Source organism: Solanum dulcamara, chromosome 4 (assembly GCF_947179165.1).
Source record: "Solanum dulcamara chromosome 4, daSolDulc1.2, whole genome shotgun sequence".
Lineage (NCBI taxonomy): Eukaryota > Viridiplantae > Streptophyta > Magnoliopsida > Solanales > Solanaceae > Solanum > Solanum dulcamara.
This window is the reverse complement of record NC_077240.1, coordinates 49,686,902-49,704,670: the sequence shown is the minus strand read 5'-3', so window position 1 is coordinate 49,704,670 and position 17,769 is coordinate 49,686,902. Positions and strand designations below refer to the sequence as shown.

At 38.5% G+C, this 17,769-nt stretch overlaps 1 pseudogene; it reads left to right on the top strand.

Moving 5' to 3' along the window:
- The first annotated feature begins 10,950 nt into the window (after positions 1–10,950).
- Positions 10,951–11,070, top strand: LOC129888195 (5S ribosomal RNA; annotated as a pseudogene).
- Positions 11,071–17,769: the final 6,699 nt, after the last annotated feature.

The window sequence follows — 17,769 nt, the reverse complement described above, 5'->3', positions numbered from 1 at the left end:
GTATAATTTGAGCATGCATGTTTTTATGACTCACAGAGTACAGGTACAAGTTTCCAATTTGATAGTTTATCCCCTTTTTCTCTACTTCAGATATGCTTCCAATTGTATTATGATATGTTTTACATACTCAATACATATGTCGTACTGATCCCCTTTCTTCGGGGGGCTGTGGTTCATGCCCGCAGGTACAGGTACGGGTTTTGTGAGTCCATCAGCTTAGGATTCTGCTTAGCTCAGCTAGAAGAGGCTCCATTGTATCAGAGCCTAGTTTTGGCACTAGCCACTAATGCATATCATCGTTTTATTTATTCAGGGGTACGGCGGGGGCCCTGTCCCGCCATATGTTATCATTATTATTTTTAGAGGTCTGCAAACATGTATATGTGGGTTGTGTATGTCAGTTTTATTCAGCTGGGTCTACATGATATATGATATATGTTATTACATTATGGCGGCCTTGTTGGCTTACGTGCCCTTTCATGTTGTGAGACAAATGAAAAAAGGCTACAGCTTTATAAAAATGTTATCGCCCAGTGGGGCTTTATTACATGATATTGCCTTATTTGCAGTTCAATGTGACCACAGCTGATAGATATGTGTACGGGGGGAGGGGGTCGAGGTCGGACCCCATTCATGGCCTACGGGGTTAGGTTGTGATAGTGTGTCTCTTGGTGGGTATCCTTCCTAACACCTTTCAGAAAAATTCAAGTCCCTCTCCAAGGAGGGGACTACGGACTTTCGTGAGCTTAATGGTCCATGGTGATGTGGACGGTTTTAGGAACTAAATTCCAAACTATTAACTACCCTAAAGCCTTCTAACCCTCTCATTCTAAAATATAAGTCCAAAAAACCCAAAGCATTCTCTCCTAAGTTTTCTCTCAAGGCCTTTTTCTCCCTCAAGCAATTCAAAAGGGTTCTTCAAGTTCAAGCTTTCAATCTCTTCAATTTAGGTCTAATCTAAGTCAAGTTATGTGGGACTTTATCCATGGGTTCCTTTCACCCATGGAATCCCAAAGATTTCTTCTCAATTTCTATTCTGATCTCTTAAATTAAAAGCCCCAATTACAAGATTTTCACTGGGTCTTCTCAATTATTGTATATTTCAATGTTATTAGTACAATTATGCATAATTCACATCATGTTGCATGATTTCAAGTTGAATTTCAATGACCTATGCTATATGCTAGTTTGAAGTATGATTTTGAAATATGATCATGATTTTCAACTTATATTCTATGAAATCTTTATGCTGTGATTTTAAGATGCTTTATGCACATAAGTTTATGAAGAATGTTTTAATGATGTTTCAAGCAAGATTAATTGAGAGAGTGACTTGAGATCCTTGAAATATGACTCAAGACTCTAATTAAAAAGATGACTTGAGATCCTTAATGTGGAAGGTGACTTAAGACCCTAAGGATGTGTGTGGAAGTCCTACACTCATATTACATGAATCACATGATAATGAGATATTCCTATGAACAAGTTTATGAATTATGATTATGAAAAGCTTATGATTATTACAAGTATGATTTATGATTATGGAATATTATGTATTCTGTGGGATGATGTCTTAGGACCAAGCAAACTTTGAGATGTGGGCTCGATCCAGGCCCTTGTAGTAATCTCTAGCCTCTTAAACTACGTTGCCATCGTAGGTTCGCCAATATGTCTAGCTAGTGGATCCACATATAGAACATAATGATAATAATTGGACTGAGCATACCTTGAAAAGTAGCTTCCCCCCTTCTAGATGTGGGGATCATTGGATTCCATATAATAGCTCGCATGGTCTTAATGTTGATTACGGTTATCTCCCACATATGTAAGTTCTTATGATGATTATGAGATTCTTTGATGCATTGACTAATGAGATAAATGTTTTTAAGGATTTCATGACTTAACACATGTTTTAAAGATATTGGTCTTGTATCCTATGATTCATATCGATTATATTCTATGTTTATTTTTCATGCATATTCTCACATACTTAGTGCAGTGCATGTACTAACACATACTTTTTGCCTACATTGTATCATAATATAGGGTTCGATGACTGTGTTCATCTTTCTCCCTCTTGTGGCTAGAGTCTACTAGTAGCGTTTTATTGGTGAGTCCTCACAGTTTGAGGATATGACATTTATTTCACATTTGATAGTCATAATTCATTACTCTATGTTGTCTATTGGGTGAGCTGGGAGATTATCTCATGCCCCCATCTAGTATTAGAGGCATGTTAGATAGTGTAAGGCCCTAAAAGTAGAAAAGTCAAAATAAAAGAAAATTCTAAGAAAAGGGACTGTTCTAGAATTTACGACTTGGCCTACGAGTCATAGGAACCTCTAAGGGTCGTAGGAGTGGCTCGTAAGAATGATATTGAGGTTGGAAAATCAACTAAGTTTGGAACTAAATTTATGAGTAAAGTTAATGACTCATAGGAGGGGTGACAACTAGTAGAGTGAGCTGTAGAGTTGATCTATGATTTTGCAAAATTGACAACACTCAGTACTTTTGAAATGACTCAATATGATAAGTCATAGGATGAGCTATGAGTCATTGAATATACTCGTAGAATTGGGTCTTGATTCTTACTTTTGACTAAGTAAAGGGGGAAATTTGATCATTCGTTTGTACGGCTCATAGGAGATTTGACGACTCATAAGGATGAGCCATAGGGACCAAGTTTCATTCTAATAGCCTATGATTTTGGAGCACTACTTTGACGACTCATATTGACAGCCCATAGACTAATTAAAGAGTTGTAGAAGCCATCCGTAGGGTCATAAAGGGTGATTCTTAATTGCACATAGATGTTAAGGTCAATTCTTAAGTGTGGGAATAGATTTGGAATTGTTTTAAGGTCACAATAATCCTCTATCACAAAGACGAGTTGAGAGCTTCTTTACCGATTGAGTTTCGCTAAAAGATTTTACTTGGGTCAACTTTAAATAATCATATATCCTAGAATTTAAAGAATTAGGTTTCCCATGAGCTATTATATTAAAGGTCTTTGAGTCTTCTTTCCAACTCCACCAAGTTTTCCTCATTTATAGTTTGGAGTAAAGATTTATGATGGTTTTACTAAAGACTGACAAATTAGAAATATTATGACCTTGAGTTACGACTTATAGGAACAAGTTATGAGCCTTCAAAATATTTACAACCCGTAAACATGAGTTGTAAAAAATAATCAGAGGCTCATGTTTTCAAATTTTTCCAAGGGTTGATAGGATGAATTGTGTCTACGACCCGTTAACATTTTGATGACTCGTAAAGAGTGATTCATAGGGTCTTCTGATCAGATTTTATGAGGGGTTGTTTGGTCTTTTCCCTAAGTTCCTCAATGTATTTGGACGTTTTTGGGACTAGTTTCTCAACTATTGACTACCCTAAGTATTCCTAAACTCTCATCTCTTATTAACTCTCAAAAAAAAATCATAAGTCTTCTCTCCCAAGGACTCCTCTCAAAGGTATTCTCCTACACTCAAGCTAGCGTTTCAAGCTCAACATGGTTTCTATTCAATTTCTTAGTGGATTCAATCAAGGTATGTGGGAATTGATTCATGGGCATCTTCCACCCATGGAGCCCAAAATATCTTCAACTTTTCAAGTGATTTCAAGTATAAATTTTATGAGATTTTGATCAATTCTTCTTCCAATTTCATGAATTAAGTTTTATTACACTATTCTCTACTCAAATATGCATGAATTATCAATTTTTGCATGACTTCCATAAAGTATTACCTAGACCCATGGATTTAGCTAATTTTCAAGTATGAACTTATGAATGTTTTGATGGTTCTTTCAATTATTATTTAAACTATGATTACAATACCATTTCAATATGAATTAATGATTATTATGTAGGAACTGAAGTATTTCCTATGAATTTCCTAATTACTTTCTCTAGGGTTCATGGTATAAATTATGGGTATTTTTAATTATACTCCTATTGATGTTATCTTTATAAATTATGTAAGGGTTGATATAAGCTATATGAACATGCATGTTTTCAAGTTAATCTCATAATTTCCAAGTCAATTGATCATGTATTCAAGTTTTTACCATTTTTAAGTATAAGCTATGATCATGCATTTCAAATCGATTATGTATATGAGTTTTACTCTAAATTCAAGTATGAATTATGATCATGAATCACAAGTATGTTCAAGGTATGAATTTTATACAAGTTTTGAAGTAAGCTGGCTTAGGGCCCTATGTGGTGACCTACGACCTAACTATATGAATTATGCAAGTATGATTGTAATGATGAAAGGACGATTCTCACTTTACATGAGATAATATTAAGGAGATATTCTATGATTATGTTTTATGAATGGCGGACGGTAGTCGTTCGTCCTGAGGAAAGTGCAGTCAGATTCAGAATTCCCAATGTCTTGTGGAATCACCATCATTACACATTCATTTTTGGTCACGTTAGCTATGCTATAAGGATGGTATGCCTACCCAGATTGGGTTCTCTATCTCCCACATAATGTTGAATTTATGATAAGCTTATGATATACTATGTATGATATTCCATTTAGAGCTTACTTAGCACCAGTGGACCTTGGGATAGGCACTCTCTCCCATAGTTGAGGCAAGAAACCCGTAGTAAGATCCCATTGTCCCATAACTACGTGCCACCATAGGATAAAGGATCACCCGTAGTAGAGGCTCGATTCCTTTAAGGGTCACCCATAGTAGAGGCTTGATCCTTCATGTAGGTTAGTGGATCCACTTAGGCATATAGGAGTCTACCTTGGCAAGTAGCCTCCCCCTTTCCTCTGATGTATGTGTAAACATTGGGACTCCATGTTATAACTCACATGGTTTATGTAGGTTAACAGTTGCTCTCACAAAGGTTCAAGGTTTAAGGTATTTCTTATTATGGCTATTATGTTTCTCACAACGTTAAGTATGTTTTTCTCACTCATGGTTTTTATGACTCTCAACACGACTTAAGTTCCTTATTACGACTTATGAACTTCCAAGATCTTTTATGATTCCTCATAATAACTCATGACTATTCATACATTGTACAAGCTCTTTTCATAAGGTTGCATTATGGTTTTAAATGACATTAGCCTTACTTATGATTCACTATTACGTATAAATGGTTTACTTATCATATGTTCTAACCTTGATCATTACATCATTGCTTTTATGTCATGCATTTCATTCCTACATACTTAGTACATTCAAACATAATAACACATACTTTTGCCTACATTGTATCATAATTTAGGGATCAACGATCACCCTACACACTCTTGTGGCTAGATAGAAGATGTGCTCACTTGATTTGGTAAGTCCTCATGCTTTGGGGACTACTTATTGAGCTTATTTCTTCTCTTGAAACTTTTAGACTATGTTGCTATTTTGAGATGTTCTTTTCTTATTCGGGGAGCTTGTGGCTTGTTCTATGCCCCCATATATGTTAGTATGATAGATGCATGTTTAGACAGAGAGTTGATGTAGTCCATTTGGACATATGAGTTGAGATTTCATGTCATGACCCAAGTCTAGGGCCTAGACGTAACACAAAGAATGAAGTACCTGGAGGTACTTCGTCCTAGACTATTAGCATTCATTGAGCATCTCATCGGAAATGATAAACAAATTAAGCGGAAATATAAGGGATATAGGGACTAAAGGGATTCACATGCAATAAGAGTCAAAGATAATATAACATCCTTTACCATATCCAACCATACCTTCTACATTCAATACTTAGCGGGGTCTAAGACATGTCCCTAGATCACCATCAAGATTGAGTCAAAAATACCAAACAAACTTAAGTGTCTAAACATAACATAATCTAGATAAGGTAGGAGTGTTGTTCCCAAAACATGGAAACTCACCAAAAGTGGAAGCCTTCAACGATCAACCTAGCCACGAGGAGGAAAGTGTCACGACCAAAGCCCGTAGGCCGCGGCTGGGGTCTGACCTAGACTCCCCCGTACACATATCTATTAGCTGTGGTCACATTGAATTGTAAATAAGACAATATCATGTAACAGAGCCCCACTGGGCGATAACATTTTCATAAACCTGTAGCCTTTTTCATTTGTATCACAACATGACAAGGCACGTAAGCCGACAAAGTTGCCATAACATAATCGCATATATCATATATCAGGTAGACCCAGCTGAATCAAATTGACATACACAACCCACATACATATGTCTGCAGACCTCTAAAATATAAATGACAACATATGGCGAGACAGGGCCCTTGCCGTATCCCCAAATGGACAAAATAATGTTATACATCAGTGGACAGTATCAAAAACTAGGCCCCGATACAATGTAGCCTCTTCCAGCTGAGCTGCATGGAATCCTAAGCTGACGGACTCCCAAAACCTGTATCTGTACCTACGGGCATGAACACAGCCCCCCCGAGAAAGGGGGTCAGTATGATATATGTATTGAGTATGTAAAAGATAACATAGTACAACTGGAGGTATATCCAAAATGGAGAAGCAGGGGAACCAATTATCAAATCACAAACATGTACTAGTACTCTGTGAATCACAAAAACATGCATGCTCAATTTTAATATAGCTGGTCCCATCAGGGGTCCGGTGAATCATATATGTAGTATCAGTATCAAGCCCCATGCCATCGCCACCTTATTACAACACATCATCTTCATATATATACATACGTACCCGACCCTCTAGTAAAGGGCTCGGTGGACAATGCAGTGAATTGCACAAATTTGATAACTGGATCGGGACCTGGAGAAGAAGTGTTACAGTATACTCGAGTAGAGTAGTGAGAAACAAAACACGGTTTAAATCATTATCTGAGACTCAATGAAGTCATCAAGTGAACCATCACCTGGGGATCTGGGCAGAAGGTATCTGACATATACTCTCTAACTATCACTAAGGACTATGTAAAAAGGAGTTTGTGGAAATCTTAGACATATTCCAATGTGAAATATCTTATAGGAGTCCGAGTATTGGTTATCTCAGAGCCTTTCTTTTTTACAAATAAGAGCTTAGTCGAAACAATTGTTATGCAGTCATATAGAAGACTCGATAATAGCAGCTTACTACTTTAAAGTTTAATCATTCAAAAGTGAGTGAGGGTCCTGAAGTCATATTCAGAACCTGGGAATGGAATTACCCCCAAATCTCATATCATATCCTTCTTACAGCTAAGACATGCCAAAAGAGAAAAGATAGGCTTTACATACCTATACCAAAAACATACCAAGAGAAGCTTCACATACCTTGTTTGAGTAATTCCTTATCCTGTTCACCTCATCGTCCTTTGAACCTATCCAACACAGAAGTAATATGCATATCAACCCTTCTTAACTTTCCATCATCTTAGGTTTCACCTTAGTATTAATGGAATCTATTTCCTTAGTCGTTTCCTCGACTAGTTCTTTAGTTTGTTAAGGCGTTAACAAAAATTGGGCAGCACCTCCCCTATAATGTGCCCTATCCAAATTTCCAATTAGGTCCCTAAGACCTACAACCAACCAAAAACAACAACCTTCAGCAATTCACACCAACCATATACAACATAAACTCCGAATGACTTATTCAAAAATACGATATCAAAATAGGGTTTCTAATTTTCATTTTACCAAACCTTTAACCATACGAAGCGGGGGGTCGTGTGGCTGAAACCAGAAGCTTCCCCACCTCATTTAGAACATATTTAGACCCTGAAACCACAAGCCACAACCCTGCAGCAGCACCTCACTTGAACAACACTTTATTTCGACAATAATTTAACTATAGCGACTTTAATTTAGTTTATTCCGAACGTCGAACTTTTTATGACTTTTCCCTAACTTCCAGAGGTACACAAGGTGTGTAATACACCCTATAATAATACCATAAAGTCCAAATCTAAAGGAGAAGATTTACCTAACCAGAAATTGGCCAAAACTAGCCAAAATTGTGCCTCAGAACTTTTTCTAGCGCAACTTGAATGTTGTGGCTGCTTGCTGTCCAATTTTGCTGCACCAAGACATGAATTTATACTTATAATACCTCCATATCAATGTGGTATATGCAATATAATTAATTTACAGAAAAAAATCGAGACTTACTTATTTTTTTCCCTTGGCCGCCCTCTTTTTCTCTCTAGCTTAGGGTTTTTAGTTTCTTTTGTTGCTGTTGGAGTTTGTGAATACAAACTGAAAATATTACATGATATACATGTATATTGGTGGTCCTAGGAGGCGACACGTGTCATCCCCTAAGGGGACATGTGTCTAGCCTCTATTGGGCCACCGTATCTATGCAAGCAAGGAGAGGCTGCCACGTGGTAGTGGGGCCCATCTCCCCCAAGCAAGTGGGTCACCTACATGACGCCAAACAGGTGGGTCACCTGCTTGCTTAGGTGATTCCACGTGTCACCCTCCCATTGGCTGCCCCGCGTATTTTTTTTCCTCCTTGTGGGTTCGTAATCTCGTCTCACTTTAAGAGCCTATGAAACCCTTGCTACGCAAGCTTGGTATGTAATCAAGTAACTCACGTATGTAAGACTTCTAAATTAGTAGTTTACGTAGATAAGTCGAGTCCTACGACTCGTTACTTGGCCTCCAACTCCTTTCGACGTCTCTTGACCCTATTTCCAACCTTCTCTACCATGGGGTGGCACATTCTCCCTTCTTAGAGTTGTTCAATAGGGTCGTAACTTAAGTGGCTCACATACTAGCTTCTAAGTAACTTAAGGAACCTTCCAAGTTCAAGGATGTGGGGTGTAACATCCTTCTCCCCTTTAGAACATTCGTCCCCGAATGTTAAATGTAACTTCCTTTAAGCCTTTATATAAATTATAGAGGGGTTCGTTTCCTTTATGCTATAACATACATTTCCATCTATATTATTAACATACGAGTGCTCAAGAGTTGGAGTTACCTGTAGACATCGGAAATAGGTGTGAATACTTGTTTTTCATGTTCTCTTTAGTTTCCCCGGTCATTCTCTTTCTGGTTTTGGTTTTTCCACTATATCTTAACGGAAGACCCGTCTTTAGTCTACAATCTTCCAATTTGCCGATCTAAGAGGGCGATAGGTTTTTCCTCATGGGATTTCATCTCCTGGACCTCATCTATAGAATAGACCCTGGGTGACTCGTCAGTACGCTTGCAAAGCATTCTTACCTGATGGAATGGGCGTATAGTTTCCAAATGAGGTGGTAAGCTCAACTTACCCGCCATGTTGCCCATCTTATGAGTAAATTGATACAGTCTAATATATTTTGGGTTAAGTTCCCTTTTCTGGGTGACTCCGTTGCGAATATCCAATCATCAATTTGAACTCTGAATGTCGACGTCGATTATCTGTATATCATTTCTGCTGATTCTGGATCGTTAGTCAATAGCTTGCTTAATCATGTCGAGGCCTTTTTAGCTTAGTCTTTCTGACCTCGACCCATCCAATAGGGGACTTACACGTCTTGCTCTACCAATCTTGTACGGGGCCATTGGGATACAAGAGTAGTAGTTATTATTATAGGCAACTTGATAAGTGATAGATAATCATCCCAGTTATCTTTAAAGTTAACCACACCAGCTCATGACATATCTTCTAGCATCTGATAGTATGCTCAGTCTGTTCAGCAGCTCGAAGGAAAATGCGGTACGAAGACCTGTTTGTGCTCCTAATCTCTTCTTGGACTGATCTCTAGACGTCAATCATAATTAAAGTCCCTCTATCTGAGATATTAATTGGGGAAACCTCACGGAACCTTACCATTCTCCATGTTCTATAACTCCCCTAATTTCAGCAGCATAGGTGCTCTTGATAAGAAGCAAATGGGCTGATTCATTAGCCTACTCACAATAACCCATATAGCACCCTACTCTTACAGGGTATAAAATGGGTGCGTAATGACGTTGAAAACTTGGGAATCATTAGCCACGTATAGTCCTTCTCGACTCTTTCCAGAACTTTAACTGGCATTCTATCTTTTGGGTTCTGCTTTTCAATCCTTAGGGTTGTCTACTGAATAATGCTGCAGCCCCCTCATGTAATGGCTCTCATAGTCGTTCTATGCTTTATCTAACATGATTTGGTATAATTTTGATGGAATTTTGGCTTATATACTCACCATCCTATAGTAACCAGGTAGTTCTGCCAGTTTCGTTTAAACTATTTCACCACTTTCCTTTCCCCCACTGGTAACCTTCTAGACACATTATCCTTTATCATTTCCTTCCTTACAAATTGACGAGAGGGTACAAGGCGTATCCTGGCATTATCTCGCTAGTCCTCATGTTTTACCTTGCCTTTTTCTCCCTTATCCTATATTTGATTTCAGGGGAGCTTTTTGGCCCAATCGTGGCCATGTATTATGTCACCTGTAGTACCAATTCCATCTCGATAGTTTGGCTTAACCTATCCTTGCATCTCTCGGTAGTTAATTGTAACTTGGTCTTCTTTGCCTGGAATAATAGCTATGGGGACTCCTAAGGTCTTACCATCTCTTCACCCTATCATTTTACACCTTCTCGGCTGAGTAGGTAGACTTTGATCAAAGGAGTAGGGATTAATATCGTTAATCCACAAGCAACATTCCCTCTAGATTAATCTGGCACTGGAGTGCGAAGTGAGTCTTGTAGTCCTGGTCATATTGTGGAATTTTCGACCTTGGGTATTGCTTCTTGTCATTATTAAATTACATTAGCTGGTACCCTTACCTTTTAGGTTTTTATTTTTTTCGCCCTCAGAGTTGGCTGCCAAGTGGTGTCGAAATACCCTCGCCCACTAGCCCATATAGTCATTTTGCGGTTTTCCTCTCATTAACTGGTTCTATGTTGAAGAGCCTTGGCATTTGAGTGCGTCGTTAGTTAGAAGTTAGCTAATCCTTCTTGTCTTGCTTAAATCCTTTTTACAATACCCTTAACGTAGCGTATAGTATTCCAGGAACATAATCTCATGTCGTTTCTCTGCCGCTAGTTCCGATTCTTCCATCTCGCGTGATCATACCAGCACTAATGCATTAAGTTCCATCAGAATTTCAAGGTTAAGCGTGCTGGGGAGAGAGTAATACTGGGATGGGTGACCTCCCTGGGAAGTTTTCGTGTTGCGCTTCATTGTAATCCCTGCCATAATATGTAGGGCACTCAACTTAGCTCCAGATTTACCTCAGTGTTGTCTCGCGAGTCTTTATATTTTGCACTGTCCTTTTATCTGTTATCTTGCATCCAGTATTGGCGTAGACCTTTAGCTCCACTATCCTCTATTCACTTTGTGTTCTCCTCATTTTCTAAAACAGGAGGCTTTCTATTCCTTTTTCTTTGGTTATTTATCTATTGCAACATCATTTGCGACTAACTCTACCAACATTTTGGCTTTTGGTCTAGCATGTTGTCATTATCCTTCGTAATGTCTCTTAAGTTGATTGATATCCTTTCATGGTTACACTCTTTTATTTTTATACGCAGCTGCCTTCTAGTGTTATGTCATTCAAGGTCTCCTCACAAACTTCTTAATGCTGCCTTATATAGCATTCTGCTTCTATCCCATTACTGGTGGCTTCCAGACCTTTCTAACTTGGTTCGGCCAGATATCTTATTGAAGTTTAGACATCCATCTCAAATATATTCCCATATCGATTGCCTTCACCTTACTTTTGCCATTTTCTCATTAACTTTCCCCCTTTAGAGGGTACTCGTACTTTCCTCTGTTTGTACTTGTAGGCGTTCTAACTTCAACTAGGCAGTGCTAGTATTCTGACGATAACTATTCCAGGTTTTCTCGAAGTAGTGGCTTTTTCCTAACCTATATCCTTTGCTTCTTGGGGCGAATCGAAGTTGCATCATTTGTTCCTTAAGTTTTCCATCCTCATCCCTTAAGGGTTCCACTATTTTTGGGGCGACGTTGTGTACACGCGTCTTTTTTTTTGTATCTTAAGACCCATGCTCTTACTGCGTTCTGAATGTAGGCCTTTAACTTAGTCAACACGTACTAAGTGCGTCTTACTAGTGGTCCCACTTTATCCCTACATACTCGTATCATACTATTCAATTCATACTTATATATCCATATTTTAATTCATACATATATTCAGTTCCTAACATCTCTTTGAGGTGCTTCTGTTAGAAGCTCTTTCCCCAATTAGTCGATGAAGAACTATAAAATGTTATCGTAAACCATTTTCCAACTATTGTTGGAAGAAACTAAAATCTCTTAAATATCACAGTACTTCTATTAATACTTAACCTACCTGGTCCCCTTCCGAGTTTATCCTCGAGTTATGAACAACTCATCTAATTTACAATAGGAGTCGGGGGTTTGGTATTTTCAAAGATGAGTAAAGCTCAATTATTGGACATCTTACTTTTTAACCTGAGCTTCTCTTTTTTTTCCAACATATTTACAGCTGGAGATACTGTGGTCTGAACTTTACTACTTAAATAAGCTTTTGTTCCTCCAAAATAAATTTTTTCAAGTGAAAAGGGTGCCCCTTATCGGCGACCTGGAGGATACCTCTTATAGCTTTGGTTAAACACTGTAGGGGTACTTGGTATCAATTTCTCAAACATCTCAAAATTCTATGCTTCATTTCCTTTTCCCCATTCTAGGAAAAATTTGGCAGAGTTTCCTCTACACTTCTTACTATCCCGTAACCTGCACACAAAAAATGCCAACAATGCCTCACAGGGCCAACACACACACACACACATATATATATATATATATATATATATATATATATATATATATATATTCATGTCATATCACAGCCACACAGGGCTTTCCATATCGTCTCATATTGAAGCCACACAGGGATTTCAATGTCAATACTAACATAAAATACTGGACTTACCTCGTATGTCCAACTTCAAACTTCATCTGTTGCACTTCCTGTCTGCTTTCCTTTCATCTTTCAACTTTATATTTTAATACCTTACCCGATGAATATCTTCCGTGCCTTTACTTTACTTACCTGCGTGCTTCGTAACTTTCCATGTCGTTAATTACTTCCTTCTGTTGGTGTCGTCCTTCTGTTAAGATCCAAGATTAGTATAAGGAATTTTCCTATGACTCAGATCTAAAGCATGATCTCAGATGTGAAAGAAAGGTAACATCCTAAATATCCTGTAGCTTCCTATTTATAGATGTGGCGCGCAACACATCGATAATCAAGACTCTACTTGACACGGTCTGCACACACTCTAAGTACGAACCGCTCTGATATAACTTCTGTCATGACCAAACCCCATAGGCCGCGACTAGGGTTCGACCTAGACCCCCTCGTACACATATCTATTAGCTGTGGTCATATTGAATCATAAATAAGACAATATCATGTAACAAAGCCCCATTGGGTGATAACATTTTCATAAACCTGTAGCCCTTTTGGTTTGTATCACAACATGACAGGGCACGCAAGCCGACAAGGCTGCCATAACATAATCGCATATATCATATATCAGGTAGACCCAACTAAATCAAACTGACATACACAACCCACATACACATGTTTGCAGACCTCTAAAATATAAATGACAACATATGGCGGGACAGGGCCCCTGCCGTACCCCCGAATGGACAAAACAATGTTATACATCAGTGGACAGTATCAAAAACTTGGCCGTGATACAATGGAGCCTCTTCCAGCTGAGCTGCATGGAATCCTAAGCTGACGGACTCCCAAAACCTATATCTGTACCTACGGGCATGAACGCAGCCCCCCAAGAAAGGGGGTCAATACGACATATATACTGAGTATGTAAAAGATAACATAGTACAACTGGAGGTATATCCAAAATGGAGAAGCAGGGGAACCAATTATCAAATCAGAAACAAGTACTAGTACTCTGTGAATCACGAAAACATGCATGCTCAAATTTTCAATATAGCCGGCCCCATCAGGGGTCCGGTGAATCATATATGTAGTATCAGTATCAGGCCCCGTGCTATTGCCACCTTATTATAACACATCATCATCATATATATACATACGTACCCGACCCTCTAGTGAAGGGCTCGGTGGACAATACAGTGAATTGCACGAATTTGATAACCGGCCTGGACTCGGAGAAGAAGTGTTACAGTATACACAAGTAGAGTAGTGAGAAACAAAACACAATTTAAACCATCACCTTGGGATCAGGGCAGAAGGTATCTAACGTATACTCTCTAACTGTCACTAAGGGCTATGTAAAAAGGAGTTTTTGGAAATCTTAGACATATTCCAATGTGAAATATCTTATAGCAGTCCGAGTATTGGTTATCTCAGAGCCTTTCTTTTTTACAAATAAGAGCTTAGTCAAAATAATTGTTATGCAGTCATATAGAAGACTCGATGATAGCAGCTTACTACTTTAAAGTTTAATCATTCAAAAGTGAGTGAGGGTCCTGAAGTCATATTCAGAACCTGGGAATGGAATTACCCCCAAAGCTCATATCATATCCTTCTTACAGCTAAGACAGGCCAAAAGAGAAAAGATAGGCTTTACATACCTATACCAAAAACATACCAAGAGAAGCTTCACATACCTTGTTTGAGTTATTCCTTATCCTGTTCACCTCATTGTCTTTTGAACCTATCCAACACAGAAGTAATACGCATATCAACCCTTCTTAACTTTCCAGCATCTTAGGTTTCACCTTAGTATTAATGGAATCTATTTCCTTAGTCGTTTCCTCGACTAGTTCTTTAGTTTGTTAAGGCGTTAACGAAAATTGGGCAGCACCTCCCTTATAATGTGCCCTATCCAAATTTCTAATTAGGTCCCTAAGACCTACAACCAATCAAAAACAACAACCTGCAGCAATTCACACTAACCATATGCAACATAAACTCCAAATGACTTATTCAAAAATACGATATCAAAATAGGGTTTCTAATTTTCATTTTACCAAACCTTTAACCGTACGAAGCGGGGGGTCGTGTGGCTGAAACCAGAAGCTTCCCCACCTCATTTAGAAAATATTTAGACCCTGCAACCACAAGCCAAACCCCTGCAGCAGCACCTCACATGAACAACACTTTATTTCGACAATAATTCAACTATAGCGACTTTAATTTAGTTTATTCTGAACGTTGAACTTTTTACGAATTTTCCCCAACTTCCAGAGGTACACAAGGTGTGTAATACACTCTATAATAATACCATAAAGTCAAAATCTAAAGGATAAGACTTACCTAATCAGAAATTGGCCAAAACTAGCCAAAATTGTGCCTCGGAACTTTTTCTAGCGCGACTTGAACGCCGTGGCTGCTTGCTGTCCGATTTTTGCTGCAGTAAGACATGATTTTATACTTTTAATACCTATATATCATCTTGGTATATGCTAGATAATTAATTTACAGAACGAAATAGAGACTTACCTATTTTTTTCCCTTGGCCGCCCTCTTTTTCTCTCTAGCTTAGGGTTTTTAGTTTCTTTTGTTGCTGCTGGAGTTTGTGAATACAAACTGAAAATATTACATGATATACATGTATATTGGTGGTCCTAGGAGGCGATACGTGTCATCCCCTAAGGGGACACATGTCCAACCTCTATTGGGCCACCGTATCTATGCAAGCAAGGAGAGGCTGCCACGTGGTAGTGGGGCCCACCTCCCAAAGCAGGTGGGTCACCTACTTGACCCCAAGCAGGTGGTTCACCTGCTTGCTTAGGTGATTCCACGTGTCACCCTCCCATTGGCTGCCCCACGTAATTTTTTTTTCCTCCTCGTGGATTCGTAATCTCGTCTCACTTTAAGAGCCTATGAAATCCTTGCTACGCAAGCTTGGTATGTAATCAAGTAACTCACATATGTAAGACTTCTAAATTAGTAGTTTACTTAGATAAGTCAAGTCCTACGACTCGTTACTTGTCCTCCAACTCCTTTCGACTTTTCTTGACCCTATTTCCAACTTTCCCTACCATGGGGTGGCACATTCTCCCTTCTTAGAGTTGTTCAATAGGGTGTAACTTAAGTGGCTCACATACTAGCTTCTAAGTAACTTAAGGAACCTTCCGAGTTCAAGGATGTGGGGTGTAACAAGAGTGTAGATCAACGCCTGTTCCTACTTGGTAATATCATGTAGGCAAAAGTATGTGTTAGTACTTCGAATGTAAGTATGTGAGTATGCTATGAAATAAAGAACATATGGGAGAGACATTTATAGTCAATATGCATTAGTGAATGCATGCATGATAAATCATCATGTGAAACCTTAAACTTACATTTTGGGGGCAAATGACCATAACCGACATTTAAGACCATATGAGCTATTACATGGAATCCAACATATCACCGTACATTGGAACGGAGAGACTATTTGCCAGGTAGAAATTCGATCAACTTTAAACATTCTTTAACTTTAACTTCAATGGATAATCGTGGATCCACTAGCCTAAAATAGCTGACAAAGGCCCTTATGGTGGCACATAGTTAATGCAATATGAGACTTTACTTAAGGACCTCTTCGGTCGAGTTCCCATCTACATGCTACATTCGGTGCTAGGTCAAATCCCATGGAATAACATTTCAACATTAATATATCATAAGCATTATATAACTTTAGCATTAAAATATCAATCGGTGGAATATCTCATTAAAACATTTCATTTGATTCAATGAGAGAGTTATCCTTTCACATTGGAACTTGCTTTGGCTAAGAAGCCCTTTCATCAATTAATCATTTCATAAAGACTTCCGTTCATAAGAATTTACTTCATAACATTCATTGGAGTCAAACTTCATTTCAACTTTACTTTATCATAAGAAATTAGGTGGGTTCATTTCAATCAACCTTCAAATCATTTGATAAAAGATAGCTTGCAGGAGAGTGAGAGAATGAATCGTTTAAAAAATCTTAAAACAACCCACCAATTCATCTGTAAAGTTACCTTTGTTCCTTCATATAATGACCTTTAATAACATCATAAAATCATGAAATAAAGAGTCAATATACATCAATATATGTAAAAAAACTTCAAATATATCACAATCTATACATTTAGAGTCATCATGTAAAAGCCCATAAGATTTCCTCATTTAAAATTGAAATGCTAGTTTGAGAAAATATTTGGGCTCCATGGGTGGAAGGACCCACATATGAAAGCCAACATACCTTGAGGGAAACAAAATCCATAAGAATACCCGAGGAAGAAAGGAGACTTGAATACCTTGAATTTGGAAACCCTAGCCTTTCCTTGAGGTTTTTAAGTTAGTTTGGGAAGAAAGAATTTGAGAGTCTTAAGACTAAGTGTTAAGAATGAGGTCTTGGAAGGGTTTAGGGTCTTTACATAGAGGGATTCAGTCTCCAAAATGATATTATTTTAAATTAAAACACTGGAAAAGACTAGAATGCCCTTTCAAAAATCTACCCGAAAGAGACTTCATGAGGACCCTTCACGGTCCATGGTTCTCACCATGGTCCGTGGTGGGGTCCCATGATAAGGGACTTAAAGAAATTCGAAAAGAAGAATTGTAGGGTAGTCTCTGAAGTTTCTTCATTGATACCTTGACGGTCCTTGAAATGCATCACGTCCTGTGTAGTGTGGCCGTGGTGCAAGTCCTACAGAAGTGGCCACCACGAACCACACCACGGTCCATGAAAGTCTCCACGGCCTATGGTGGTATTCCATGGACCCTACCTTGGGGAAATTCCTGAGGGTCTTGGGGAGGGCTTACCACGGAGGGCTTCATATCTTGTGGTGTTTCATCCTCCATTGTGGTTCATCCCCTGTAGACTGAGTCTCTGAATATCTACCACAGTGGCTCACCACTATCCGTGGTGTTTACCATGGCTTGTGATGGCTTCCATAGTCGCTCTTGCTACCAGTT